Source organism: Salvelinus fontinalis, chromosome 13, assembly GCF_029448725.1.
Source record: "Salvelinus fontinalis isolate EN_2023a chromosome 13, ASM2944872v1, whole genome shotgun sequence".
NCBI classification, from domain to species: Eukaryota; Metazoa; Chordata; class Actinopteri; order Salmoniformes; family Salmonidae; genus Salvelinus; species Salvelinus fontinalis.
In genome coordinates, this window is record NC_074677.1 from 49,244,464 (window position 1) to 49,259,740 (window position 15,277).

General features: G+C 45.5%; 1 pseudogene; it reads right to left on the reverse strand.

Annotated features, from left to right (window-relative positions):
- Positions 1-452: 452 nt before the first annotated feature.
- LOC129867859 (UDP-glucuronosyltransferase 2A3-like) lies at positions 453-14,919 on the reverse strand (annotated as a pseudogene).
- Between the last annotated feature and the right edge of the window lie 358 nt (positions 14,920-15,277).

The window sequence follows — 15,277 nt, forward strand, 5'->3', positions numbered from 1 at the left end:
ATACAGAACAACTTTTGTTTGATTTAGTTTTTTAAATCTGCATCAAAACATCTGTATCTTAGGACCAGGTCTCCCCGTTTACTGCGTTGTGCTCTTCACTATCTGGGTTTTCTCTGTTTTCCTATCTGCATGGGACATTTTCTCTGTTTTTTCCTATCTGCATGGGACATTTTCTCTGTTTTTACCTATCTGCATGGGACATTTTCTCTGTTTTTTCCTATCTGCATGGGACATTTTCTCTGTTTTTTCCTATCTGCATGGGACATTTTCTCTGTTTTTACCTATCTGCATGGGACATTTTCTCTGTTTTTTCCTATCTGCATGAGACATTTTCTCTGTTTTTTCCTATCTGCATGAGACATTTTCTCTGTTTTTTCCTATCTGCATGAGACATTTTCTGGGACATTTTCTCTGTTTTTCCTATCTGCATGGAACATTTTCTCTGTTTTTTCCTATCTGCATGGGACATTTTCTGGGACATTTTCTCTGTTTTTCCTATCTGCATGGGACATTTTCTGGGACATTTTCTCTGTTTTTCCTATCTGCATGGGACATTTTCTCTGTTTTCCTATCTGCATGGAACATTTTCTCTGTTTTCTCCTATCTGCATGGGACATTTTCTCTGTTTTCTTTTCATCTAGTATCTTCGTGTTCTCTGGTTGGGGCATTGACTTCTTGGACCTTCGTTTGAGTAGCACTCTGACAAAGGAGAACAGAGCCCCTACAGAGCCCAGTGGGATGGTCAGTAGTAATGCTGTAGTACCAGGGCATGCTGTAGGCCTCAGTATGGAGGTGGGCAGCTCCTTCGTTCCTGATCACATACTCCACCCAGAAGGCAGCACGGTCCAGGGGGTGGAGAAGGTGGTCCCGGTTTAGGGTGCAGAGTCTCTTCATGCTGCGCTGGTAAGAGGGGTTCTTCAGGATGTCCTGCAGCGCCTCCAGGAACTCCCATTCAGTGAGCGTGGCTGCATCCAACCGGGCCGCCACGCTGGCTTGCAAACGCACCAGGTTGTCCTGCTGGTCAAACAGCAGAGGCAGGCCCAGCACAGGGACACCTTGGCCCAGGAGGTCATTCTGGAGGAGCCGTCCAGCAGCAGGGTGTTGTTCCCTAGAGAGGACGGTTTTTCTCCCATGAACCTCCACACCACCTTCTGTGACAGTTGGGCGAAGGCGGCTGCGACAGACTCAGTCACCTCCTTAGGCTGGAGCAGAGATGAGGGTGCCCAGAGACAACCCAACCACTCCCTGCTCCCCAGAGCTCTGCATGAACCCCCTCATCTAGACCACATTAGGCATACTGAGCCACAGAAACTCAAACACAAGTCCACCCTCATCAGCCACACATCACCTGACTGCTGCATGGGCAGCATGTCACTCCCTCGGGGGAATATGGATCCAGTATGTCACTGTAAATGGGTTGATGATGTAATGTAGGAGGTTCTGTGACCTCTGGAGGAGACCCATGTTGTCAGTGAGCCCAGAGCCTGGTACAGGCACATACGAGATAGGAGAGGGGGCTTTGTAGAAATGGTCCTCTCCAAAGCTCATCCAGTACACATTGTAGACCATGGTTGAAGAAATTCACTAAGATGATACCAGCATGCATGCCAAGGTCTGTGAGCATGAGGTCAAAGCTTGAGTCCTTGAGCTGTGCCATCAGGGCCCGGAGAGCATGGTGATGGTGGCGCTGTGGGCAGCTCTCTGATCTGGACCAGGCCTGTGTCCCTCCAGGACATTACGCACAGCCTGCTCAAAAAGGTCGAACTCTGTATCCTTCGGCTTCACCGTGACTGAGGTGTATTGAGGTGAGCTCTCCCTGACGAACCAGCTGTCAGCCTGTCGTATGACGGTCGTCTGTTGGCCCCTCCCATTGAGTTCCTTCACCAGCACCTCCATGTTGACCCAGTGGCTACCATCCATAGGGAACACCAGGATCCTGCTGCCATGGCAACTAGGGGCTGGTGTGAGAAGGAGGAGCAACAACGGGAGGAGGAGCCAGACAAAGGTGGGCAGAACCAGGGATTTCAGCACACGCTCAGACATTTCTTTCACCTGAATAGAAACAAGATTGTAAAAAAATAATCGTGGAAATAATTTACACAAAGTGTATTTATTTTTAATAGCAAATAAAATTCATGCAATGCATAATTGTAGGACAAGTACAGTATTTTAAGATGTAGAATATATATTTGGAAGGTTGGAATGAGTTGTAAATAAACTTTCAATGTTTTATATCATTTTTACAAATGAATGATTACATTCTGTATTTTGATTTTGATTGCTGTGTTGTCTAGGTTTTTCTAGCTAGGACAGACTTGCAGGTGGCACACAGATGGGCACCTGAAAAGCAACCAACCAAGCAGGGCCTATGAGCTCCAGTAAGGACAGACTGGTACTCTTTCTAAACTCTCCCAAGGTGGAGTAGGCAAAGCAAGGACCGCACCAGAAACCATAGCAACCCACAAACAGTCAGACACACCTCATCAACAGAGAGAGCAACAACAACACCACTCTTTTGAGACACTATTCGTTTTGTAACTCTTACTACAAGGAGTAAAAACAGTCATAGCCTGATCGTGTCTGTTATTCATCAGTGTTACAGTGGTGGCTTTGTGAAGGATACTCGGAGCATAGGGGCTGATGGGATATGATTTCCAGTGGATACTCACAGGAAGGAATGTCCAGACAGCAGTCGAAGAGGCCAGTATTCCAGCCCTTCAGAGAAGGTGCTGCCACCTGCTGATGGACTATGATATTTCCTGCATGGTGATCAGACCTACCTGCAGACACAATGACAAGGAAGACAACACTCTTAATAGTCCTTTCCTTGTGGGGGAAAATATGTCTTGTAATAACACAGAAGTAGCAAGATACAACAGACTTTACATATGCTGTATATTGTTGGCTTTTTACTCAAGTGACCCAAGGATTTGGTTTTGATTACATAGCATCAGCATTGTTGAGGGAACAAAAATGGATGGGGTTGGAATGCTGTTATTTTAACAAGCCTAAACCACCTAAAAGTAACATTAAAGCTGGATAGAGTAGCAGCATCATGACGCCTTCAATATTTTCAAAATAAGTATTGTTTTAATTGTTGCGCTGATATTGAGTTGTATGTTCACATGATATTGCCTCAACATTCTTCAATGCCTGAGTAGTATGCTTCCTCGGGCTCTAAATGTCAACTTTGTATTGTTCTCTGAGATCTAGCAGGACATACCTGGCATCTTGTGGGTTGGTTTGGCTTTTTAAAATCTTTTTTCAGCGTCAAGTTCAAGCCTAGTTATTGGCTGCGCTGTAAATCATTCAAGGTGGTCCAACTCAAAAATATTGAGTTCCACTTCTTTTTGAACTTCACCTAACATTTGTGTTGCATGCAACTTTTTCTGAGTCAATGACACAAGTTGGGAAATAGCAAGTGATAGACAGATGACTGATAAAAAATAAATACAAAATAAAAGGAAATGACTGTTCTACTAATAGAATCCACTTCCTTTCTAACTTCAGTCATGGTCCAATTACGGACCAGATGGAGGGTTCTTTCAAATCTAATCCGACCAGATAAACAGGTGCAAAAATATCACTAATAATGAGAACAAATCCCCATTCTTGCTCTATTTGGTTAAATGCATCATATTTCCACTTATACCTATGATTTAAATTGTAAATATTCCTTAACAAGTAAATTTAATAAAATAAAGTACTTGCTGAAAGGCACAATGGGCAATATGTTTATTAAACTCATGTATCTTAAGCCAACACACTATTTTAAATTGCGAGCCTTGGTAAAATAAACTTGTTCTGTTAGTAACTAGTTGCTAAATTCTATTTAGTTTGCCCCCCTCAGATGTTTTTTTACAGTGTACAGAAGTAAACTCATAAAAATGTTGCCTGGAAAGTATAGCAGCGTGACACAATTGTGGCTTCCTGTTTACTCATTCACAGTCCGGCTGTAACCCTGTAAAGATATGACCAAATTTTCCGCAAAATAACTGCACCCTTTTTACCCATTTTACACTTTTATCCACTATTATCAATTATTTATAGTTTTTATTATAAAGAAACATTTTTGGATCTATACCCAGCTAGCACATTCAGTTCTTTGGAAGTTGTGGGAACGTGTGTTTTTGGTTTCACATTGGTTGTGGGAACGTGTGTTTTTGGTTTCACATTGGTTGTGGGAACGTGTGTTTTTGGTTTCACATTGGTTGTGGGAACGTGTGTTTTTGGTTTCACATTGGTTGTGGGAACGAAGCCATAGGTTTCCTGACTGGTAAAACTGAATTTGTTAAAAAAACTTTCTGAGAACAGAAGTGAACATTTGAACTGTTCTGGGAACGATTATTTTTAGTTTGAATGGAGGTTCTGAGAATGTTTTACCCTTGTTGTTTTACTCTTGTTGTTTTACTCTTGTTACTTGAAAGTTTACTGGGAGGTTTTATTAACACTCAGAGAAATGAAATTATAGGTTATTTGGAGGTTAAAACTTTCACTGAATGTTTCAATAAGACTTTAAATAACACGCCTAGCTTATTTGGGTTCACTTTTTTGAACACCAAGCACAGATAGGACACATGGAAATGCATTTCCTTAGGCATTAATCATGTGAACACATTTCTTTTTTTATTGTGACACAGAATCAGTGAGATTCAAACCTATGATTTTCTGGTGTCTATCCATTGAATTAGTACACTGTGGCACCAGGATTTGTTGATGCTGAGAACGGAATGAGAACGGAATTTTCCACCAACGTCTCACCAAACATGGTTGAGGTTTTGCTTACATACATCCTAACTAATAGAAAACTGGACACTCAAAACATCTGGGGAACATTACGGGTTACATTACAAATACATTCTCTCTCCCTAGAATTGTTAGCTGGGATGACAGGAGACGACTTTGACTTAGTCATGAAGCACAATGAAATATGTCTGGAATAACTGCAGGTATGCAAGCTACTTAATGGAAAGCTCACACAAAAGCTGCAAAACCTGAATGAGGGCCATTCATTTTGTTTAATGGAAAACAAAAGTGTTACAACTGGCATTAGGTTGGTGCTTTGAGAATAATGTATAAAAAGTGCTTTACAAATAAAGTTTAGATCAGTTCAGATCAGTTTAAACTGAGATGAACTCAAATGTAGTTTGATTGAGAAGGCATTGTGGCAGTGGAGATTAACAGCAGACTGGGCCAATGACGGATATATACAGTATGCCCTGACTCTAGCAGCATTCACACCATGCCTATCTGCCCGCCACTGGGCACAGACGTCAATTCAATGACTATTTCATGTTGGTTCAACGTAATTTCCTTGAAATGACGTGGAGACCACATGGATTCTACCAGTGTGTGCCCAGTGGGACTCATCTGAGGGGCCAATGTGCTGCTTGGGTCATTGGGTTACTACTGTTGTTTTCATAGGGAGGACAGCTGTAGTAGGTTATCTTCCACCCTGCATGTCTGGATGACAGATTAAGTTATTTCTCCATGAAAAGGATCATTTAAATGATCAAGGCCAAAAGACGGAACGAGGGCCAAGAGGACATCTTCCATTTCTATTTAATCTTTTCATGGCATGAAAATACTATGCAAATGAGAGGGTTGAGTAACAGTGAGGAAAATAATGTCATAGCCGAGATGAATGTCAACTCCAAGGCAATGGAGAGAAACATACATTTTAGAGACGTGGAGAATTTTTTTTTTTTACGCCTCTAAGGTTTTATGCAATCATAGTCACAAAATGTGCCCCCTGGACAGTCAGAACAGACATCTTCCTGCAAATACAGACATACATACCTACAGTTGAAGTCGGAAGTTTACATACACCTTAGCCAAATACATTTAAACTCAGTTTTTCACAATTCCTGACATTTTCACCTAATAAAAATTCCCTGTCTTAGGTCAGTTAGGATACCCACTTTATTTTAAGAATGTGAAATGTCAGAATAATAGTAGAGAGAATGATTTATTTCAGCTTTTATTTCTTTCATCACATTCCCAGTGGGTCAGACATTTACATATACTCAATTAGTATTTGGTAGCATTGCCTTTAAATTGTTTAACTTAGGTCAAACGTTTCGGGTAGCCATCCACAAGCTTCCCACAATAAGTTGGGTAAATTTTGGCCCATTCCTCCTGACAGAGCTGGTGTAACTGAGTCAGGTTTGTAGGCCTCCTTGCTCGCTCACGCTTTTTCAGTTCTGACCACAAATTTTCTGTAGGATTGAGGTCAGGGCTTTGTGATGGCCACTCCAATACCTTGACTTTGTTGTCCTGAAGTCATTTTTCCACAACTTTGGAAGTATGCTTGGGGTCATTGTCAATTTGGAAGACCCATTTGCGACCCAGCTTTAATTTCCTGACTGATGTCTTGAGATGTTGCTTCAATATATCCATAAAATTGTTCTTCCTTGTGATGCCATCTATTTTGTGAAGTGCACCAGTCCCTCCTGCAGCACGGTTGGGATGGTGTTCTTTGGCTTGCAAGCCTCCCTCTTTTTCCTCCAAATATAACTATGGCCATTATGGCCAAACAGTTCTATTTTTGTTTCTTCAGACCAGAGGACATTTCTCCCAAAAGTACGGTCTTTTTTTTATGACGGTTTTGGAGCAGTGGCTTCTTCCTTGCTCAGCGGCCTTTCAGGTTATGTCGATATAGGACTCATTTTCCTGTGGATATAGATACTTTAGGACCTGTTTCCTCTAGCATCTTCACAAGGTCCTTTGCTGTTGTTCTGTGATTGATTTGCACTTTTGGCACAAAAGTATGTTAATCTCTAGGAGACAGAACGCGTCTCCATCCTGAGCTGTATGATGGCTGCGTGGTCACATGGTGTTTATACTTACGTACTATTGTTTGTACAGATGAACGTGGTACCTTCAGGCGTTTGGAAATGTCAAGGTGGGCCTTGAAATACATCCACAGGTACACCTCTGATTGACTCAAATTATGTCAATTAGCCTATCAGAAGCTTCTAAAGCCATGACATAATTTTCTGGAATTTTCCAAGCTGTTTAAAGGCACAGTCAACTTAGTGTATGTAAACTTCTGACCCACTGGAATTGTGTTACAGTGAATTATTGTCACGCCCTGGCCTTAGTATTCTTTGTTTTCTTTATTATTTTAGTTAGGTCAGGGTGTGACATGGGGAATGTTTGTGTTTTGTTGGTTTTGGGTGTTTTTTATGGTAAAGGGGTTGTTGTGTAGTATATGGGTTTGTGTGGAGTTCAGGTGTCTAGCGTTGTCTATGTATGTTTAGTTGTCTAGGAGAGTCTATGGTTACCTGAATGAGTTCCCAATTAGAGACAGCTGATTTCGGTTGTCTCTGATTGGGAGCCTTATTTAGGGTAGCCATAGGCTCTCATTGGTTGTGGGTAATTGTCTATGTAGAACGTTTGTAGCCAGTGTGTGCACATCGTTTATTAGCTTCACGATCGTTTGTTGTTTTGTTAGTTTGTATTAAGTGTTTCGTGTTTATTTTTCGTCATCTTTTAAAATAAAAGAAGATGGCTTACTTTCCAAATGCTGCGTTTTGGTCCATCAATCCTCCACACGATCATGACAGAATTACCCACCATCGGACCAAGCAGCGGAAAACAAAGCAACAGCAGCAATGTCAAGACTCCTGGACGTGGGAGGAAATTCTAGACGGGAGAGGACCCTGGTCACAGCCAGGGGAATATCACTGCCCCAAGGCAGAGATGGAGGCAGCACGGCGACACGGGAGGAAGCCCAAGAGACAGCACAAATTTTTTTTTGGAGGGGGGCACTTGGAGCAGTCGGCGAAGTTGAGGGGTGAGTCTGAGTGTGTCGAGGAGTTATTGGACAGATTGGAGGAGAGTGAACGAAGGGGAGATTATGAGACATTCGAAGAGTTGTTGACGAAATTGGAGGAGAGTGAAGAGAGAGAGCTGTTGGTTTGGCAGAGTATGCAATGCATTCTCCCTGAGGAGCGTATTAGCTGTCCGATGCCACCTGTGTCAGTTCCTCGTACTCAGCCTGAAACTTGTGTTAAAGTTCCGGAAGATTTGATGCCGGCTATACACACCAGGTCTCCAGTACACCTTCACAACCCGGTGTGTCCTGTTCCTACTTTTTGCACTCATCCTGAGATGCATGTCCCCAGCCCTGTACCACTAGTTCCGGCACCAAGCACTAGGTCTAAGGTGCGTCTCCAGAGCCCTTTACGCACTGTTCCTGCTCCCCGCACTAGCTTTGAGGTGCGTGTTTCCAGCCCATTACCACCAGTGCCTTCACCACGCATCAAGCTTCCTGGGTGTCTCCAGAGCCCTGTTCTTCCTCCACGTACTAGCCCTGTGGTGCGTGTCTCCAGCACATTACCACCAGTGCCTACACCACGCACCAAGCCCTCTGTGTGTCTCCAGAGTCCTGTACGCACTGTTCCTTCTCCCCGTACTCGCCCTGATGTGCGGGTCCTCAGCCCGGTACCACCAGTACCGGTACCACGCACAAGGCCTATAGTACGCCTTGAGAGTCCAGTGTGCCCTGTTGTTGCTCCCCGCACTAGCCTTGAGATGCGTGTCCCTAGCCCGGTACCACCAGTTCCGGCACCACGCACTAGGCCTAATGTGCGTCTCCAGGGTCCAGTATGCCCTGTTCCTGCTCCCCGCACTAGCCCTGAGATGCGTGTCCCCAGCCCGGTGCCACCAGTCCCGGCACCACGCACCAGGCCTACAGTGCGCCTCAGCCGGCAGGAGTCTGCCGTCTGCACAGCGATGACTGAACTGCCCGTCTGCCAAGCGCCATCTGAGCCATCCGTCTCCCCAGCGCCATCTGAGCCATCCGTCTCCCCAGCGCCATCTGAGCCATCCGTCTGCAATGAGCCTGCAAAGCCGCCCGTCTGCCATGAGCCCACTGAGCCGTCCGCCAGACAGGAGCCGCTAGAGCCGCCAGCCAGACAGGAGCCGCTAGAGCCGTCCGTCAGACAGGATCTGCCAGAGCCGCCAACCAGACAGGATCTGCCAGAGCCGCCAACCAGACAGGATCTGCCAGAGCCGCCAACCAGACAGGATCTGCCAGAGCCGCCAACCAGACAGGAGCAGCCAGATCCGTCAGCCAGCCATGAGCAGCCAGATCCGTCAGCCAGCCATGAGCAGCCAGATCCGTCAGCTAGCCATGAGCAGCCAGATCCGTCAGCTAGCCATGAGCAGCCAGATCCGTCAGCTAGCCATGAGCAGCCAGATCCGTCAGCTAGCCATGAGCAGCCAGATCCGTCAGCTAGCCATGAGCAGCCAGATCCGTCAGCTAGCCATGAGCAGCCAGATCCGTCAGCTAGCCATGAGCAGCCAGATCCGTCAGCTAGCCATGAGCAGCCAGATCCGTCAGCTAGCCATGAGCAGCCAGATCCGTCAGCTAGCCATGAGCAGCCAGATCCGTCAGCTAGCCATGAGCAGCCAGATCCGTCAGCCAGCCATGAGCAGCCAGATCCGTCAGCCAGCCATGAGCAGCCAGATCCGTCAGCCAGCCATGAGCAGCCAGATCCGTCAGCCAGCCATGAGCAGCCAGATCCGTCAGCCAGCCATGAGCAGCCAGATCAGTCAGCCAGCCATGAGCAGCCAGATCAGTCAGCCAGCCATGAGCAGCCAGATCCGTTAGCCAGCCATGAGCAGCCAGATCTGTCAGCCAGCCATGGGCCGTCCCTCAGTCCGGAGCTGCAGTCCCTCAGTCCGGAGCTGCAGTCCCTCAGTCCGGAGCTGCAGTCCCTCAGTCCGGAGCTGCCATTCCTCAGTCCGGAGCTGCCATTCCTCAGTCCGGAGCTGCCCCTTACCCTGGTGCTGCCCCTTACCCTGGTGCTGCCCCTTACCCTGGTGCTGCCCCTTACCCTGGTACTGCCCCTTACCCTGGTACTGCCCCTGACCCTGGTACTGCCCATTACCCTGGTACTGGCCCTTAGTCCGGAGCTGTCCCTTAGTCCGGAACTGCCCCTTAATGCAATGGGGTTAATGTGGAGAGGGGTCATTTTGAAGAAGCTAAGGAGGTGGTTAGGGACTGTGGTGACGTGGGGACCACGACCAGAGCCGGAGCCGCCACCGTGGATGGAAGCCCACCCAGACCCTCCCCTAGACTGTGTAATGGTGCGCCCGGAGTTCGCACCTTAAGGGGGGGGTTATGTCACGCCCTGGCCTTAGTATTCTTTGTTTTCTTTATTATTTTAGTTAGGTCAGGGTGTGACATGGGGAATGTTTGTGTTTTGTTGGTTTTGGGTGTTTTTTATGGTAAAGGGGTTGTTGTGTAGTATATGGGTTTGTGTGGAGTTCAGGTGTCTAGCGTTGTCTATGTATGTTTAGTTGTCTAGGAGAGTCTATGGTTACCTGAATGAGTTCCCAATTAGAGACAGCTGATTTCGGTTGTCTCTGATTGGGAGCCTTATTTAGGGTAGCCATAGGCTCTCATTGGTTGTGGGTAATTGTCTATGTAGAACGTTTGTAGCCAGTGTGTGCACATCGTTTATTAGCTTCACGATCGTTTGTTGTTTTGTTAGTTTGTATTAAGTGTTTCGTGTTTATTTTTCGTCATCTTTTAAAATAAAAGAAGATGGCTTACTTTCCAAATGCTGCGTTTTGGTCCATCAATCCTCCACACGATCGTGACAATTATAAGTGAAATAATCTGTCTGTAAACAATTGTTGGAAAAATGACTTGTGTCATGCACAAAGTAGATGTCCTAACCGTCTTGTCAAAACTATAGTTTGTTAACAAGAAATTTGTCGAGCGGTTGAAAAACAAGTTTTAATAAGTCCAAACTAAGTGTATGTAAACTTCAACTGTATGTATCAGCATGGGTTACTTACACAGGGACACGCCACTCTAATACTTAAGTTATCATGAAAAGATGCAGCCTAACGGAGGGAGGGAGAGACAAACACATTGATATTTAAGTCTGACTGACTTAATGAGAAACTGAATGACAGGCAGAGACAGTCATTATTGAGCTGCAAACAGACAGACTGACACACAGGGGTTCAACTTAAATTAATTAGATTTGTTTCATACTGATCTACACAACCTTCTCCACAATTTCAAAGTGAAAGAAGATTATAGAAAATGTAAAAAAAAGTTTTAAATAAATAAATCTATATATATACACACTACCTTTCAAATGTTTGGACATACCTTCTCATTCAAGGGTTTTTATTTATTTCTTACTATTTTCTACATTGTAGAATAATAGTGAAGACATCAAAACTATGAAATAACACATATGGAATCATGTAGTAACCAAAAAAGTGTTAAATAAATCAAAATATATTTTATATTTGAGATTCTTCAAAGTAGCCACCCTTTGCCTTAATGACACCCTACAATTAGCCTACTAGCTAGCTAGCATCCAAGACAATATAGAAACCTTCTTCCAATATATCTGTTATCATTATCATCATCATTATTATGATTTCTATAATTTAGTGTTTAGGCATATATCCTGCAGTTATTCCAGTTGTTGTGTTATCCAGCTAGCATTATACTAATAATGGGGCTTGCTAACACTAATAAGCTAGCTAGTGTTTATATTGAAATAGAACTACTCATAATACTAGTGTTGGCACATGTAGCTGGCTAGCTAGCTAACGTTAACATGCTGGGTGTGTCTTATGTAACACCCTTGGGTAAAGATATCCTGAGAACAAGGTTCAGGGAAGATAAGACCATTGAGCCCAGTTAGCTAACTTTTGGTAGCTAGCTAGCTAATGTTAGCGGTCAAAGCATGGAAAGTATATTCTGTATGTTAAAGACATGCTCCGGAACTTAGTTCATACATACATAATCTATGAGCAGAATTACTGTTTTACCTCAATTAGCCACAAAATCCCTAGTTTGAAAGTGACTGTTTATTGGAAGCTGTGTGGCGCCATTTCCCCCCCACATGGGACAGCCCCTAGCAATTTGAGTTACAGCCAATGAGATTCAGCCCCTCGACATTTGATTGACAGCTGAAAAGATTTACATGCAGCAGAGCGAGAGAGAGCAATGATGTGGTGCACATATTTGATGTGGTACGCAATTTTTGGCGACCACTTTAGACTCATGAGCACTACTTTCAGAACTAGAATCTCTTTAACTAAGTTAGCTAGCTAGCCTAGTTGGTAGTCTTACAAAAATAGCAGCTAATGTTTGCTAGCTAGCTTGGGCATTCTGCTGGATGATTTAGCATAAGTAGTTGGCTAGCTAGCTAGTGTTTGCCAGCTAGCAAGCTATTGTTAGTTAGCTAGCCAACACTAGACTAGATAGCTGGCAAATGCTAGCTAACTACCTATATGCTAAATCATCCAGCACAATTTCTGTATTCAAAAAGCCAAACAAATTGCATGAAAGACCTACCCTCGCTCTCTGTAAACGTTTTTGTCTTTTCTACAACACTCTCTTTCATGACAATATCATGTCTGGATTTTGCACACTGTCACTATGCACTATCAACATAAATTGTGGGCACGTCATTGTTATTTTGAGCATGTTGCACAGATGGGCGGATCGTGGCGTGATGCCTTATTTCCTGGGATAAATATATAAGTGCACCAATGCATCCCATCCAAAAGTGAGAATGTTCCTCAACCGTGAAACCCTTGCAAGGTTCCACGATGAAATAAGAGGTTGTCTTATGACCATTTTAAGTGAATTTATAAACCGTTATTCAACCAAGCTTAATAGGCTCAAGCACTGAATGACTCTCTCACAATTTTAGTCATACCTGTTTACTAACGTGTTAAATCTTTTTGATATACTCTTAACCAAATGAGTCCCACCGTATTTCCAGTGCGCTTTGGACTTCTAACTGCTTTTAAACATTGTATGGTTGAGCTACTGTCAAGCCCTGACCTTAGAGATCCTTTTAATTCTCTATTTGGTTAGGTCAGGGTGTGACTAGGGTGTGTGACTAGGGTGGGCAATCCATGTTTTCTATTTCTTTGTTGGCCGAGTATGGTTCCCAATCAGAGGCAGCTGTCTATCGTTGTCTCTGATTGGGGATCATACTTAGGCAGCCTTTTTTCCACCTTAGTTTGTGAGATCTTGTTTTTGTATAGTTGCTGTGTTAGCGCTGCAAAACTTTACGTGTCGTTTATCTTTCTTGTTTTTTGGTGTTCAGTTAATACATTTATGATGTACACCTACCACGCTGCACCTTGGTCCGATCATTCCATCAACGTAATGGACAGAAGATCCCACCACAAACGGACCAAGCAGTGTGGCCAGGAGGAGCAGGGATCCTGGGCACGAGAGAGAAGGGAGTGGAGGACTTCCTAGACGTGGGAGGAGATCATGGCAGGAGACAAGAGCCTGCCATGGAAGCAGGCGGAGGCAGCGAAGGAGGATCAACGACGACTCCGGGGTGCGCAACCACAATGGAAGCCCAAGAGGCAGCCCCCCACAAAACATTTTGGGGGGCATACGGGGCGGTTGGCGGAGCCTGAGTTTAAACCAGAGCCAACGCCCCGTACTCACCGTGACCGGGCAGGCACCATGTTTTGCGGTGATACGCACTGTGTCTCCAGTGCGCATCCACAGCCCGGTGTGCCTGCTCTCCACACGTTGTGCCTGCTCTGCGCTCCAGACCTCCAGTGCTCCTCCACGGTCTAGTATATCTTGCGCCGGCCATACGTACTGTGTCTCCAGTGCGCCTTCACAGCCCAGTGCGTCCTGTGCCAGCTCCCCGCACTTGCCATGCGAAGGTGGTCCTTTGTCCAGGACGCATTGTGCCAGCTCTACTCTCCAGACCTCCAGTGTGCCTCCACGGTCCAGTATATCCTGTGCCAGCTCCATGCACCCGGCCTCCAGTGCGTCTCTCTAGCCTGGTACGTCCTGTGCCTGCTCCACGCATGAAGCCTCCAGTGATGATCCATGGCCCGAAGCCTCCAGTGATGATCCATGGCCCGGAGCCTCCAGTGATGATCCATGGCCCGAAGCCTCCAGTGATGATCCATGGCCCGGAGCCTCCAGTGATGATCCATGGCCCGGAGCCTCCAGTGATGATCCATGGCCCAGAGCCTCCAGAGACGATCCAAGGTCCGGAGTCTCCAGCGATGGTCTGCAGTTCAGAGCCTCCAGCGACGGTCTGCAGTCCAGAGCCTCCAGTGACGGTCTGCAGTCCAGAGCCTCCAGCGACGGTCTGCGGTCCAGAGCCTCCAGCGACGGTCTGCGGTCTAGAGCCTCCAGTGACGGTCTGTGGTCCAGAGCCTCCAGCGACGGTCTGTGGTCCAGAGCCTCCAGCGACGGTTCCCAGTCCGGAGCTTTCTGCGACGATCTACGGTCCGGAGACCCCGGCGACGATCTACGGTCCGGACTGGGAACCCCCGCTGGGTGTTTTGAGTAGAGGGTGCTGAGTGCAGGAAGATGTTTTGAGTAGAGGGTGCTGAGTGCAGGAAGATGTTTTGAGTAGAGGGTGCTGAGTGCAGGAAGATGTTTTGAGTAAAGGGTGCTGAGTGCAGGAAGATGTTTTCAGTAGAGGGTGCTGAGTGCAGGAAGATGTTTTGAGTAGAGGGTGCTGAGTGCAGGATGATGTTTTGAGTAGAGGGTGCTGAGTTCAGGAAGATGTTTTCAGTAGAGGGTGCTGAGTGCAGGAAGATGTTTTGAGTAGAGGGTGCTGAGTGCAGGAAGATGTTTTCAGTAGAGGGTGCTGAGTGCAGGAAGATGTTTTCAGTAGAGGGTGCTGAGTGCAGGAAGATGTTTTGAGTAGAGGGTGCTGAGTGCAGGAAGATGTTTTGAGTAGAGGGTGCTGAGTTCAGGAAGATGTTTTGAGTAGAGGGTGCTGAGTTCAGGAAGATGTTTTCAGTAGAGGGTGCTGAGTTCAGGAAGATGTTTTCAGTAGAGGGTGCTGAGTGCAGGAAGATGTTTTCAGTAGAGGGTGCTGAGTTCAGGAAGATGTTTTGAGTAGAGGGTGCTGAGTGCAGGGGGAAAAAAATCATCTTTATATTTAAGTATTTTGCAGGCTAACAATAAAATACAATTTTTAATGTGATGAGTAGCCTAAGCATAGGACAAAATTCGGTAACAGTATCACTGCAGCCTAAAGCAAATTGAAATAAATGTGCCAAAATTATATAGGCTTAATTACTCTATACAGAAATAAATAATAATTCAAAATACTTTTCCAGACAGCATGATTTAGCCACAGAGGATCATGAGCTTCTTTTAAAGCGGTGGAATGTTTCAAGCCTATATGCCTAGTTGGGAAGCCCCCAATTTGAAGCTGTCAAATGCAATGAAATGCAATGCATCTAACATATGTGTGAAGATAATGTGTCTTGAGTATATTTTGAAATG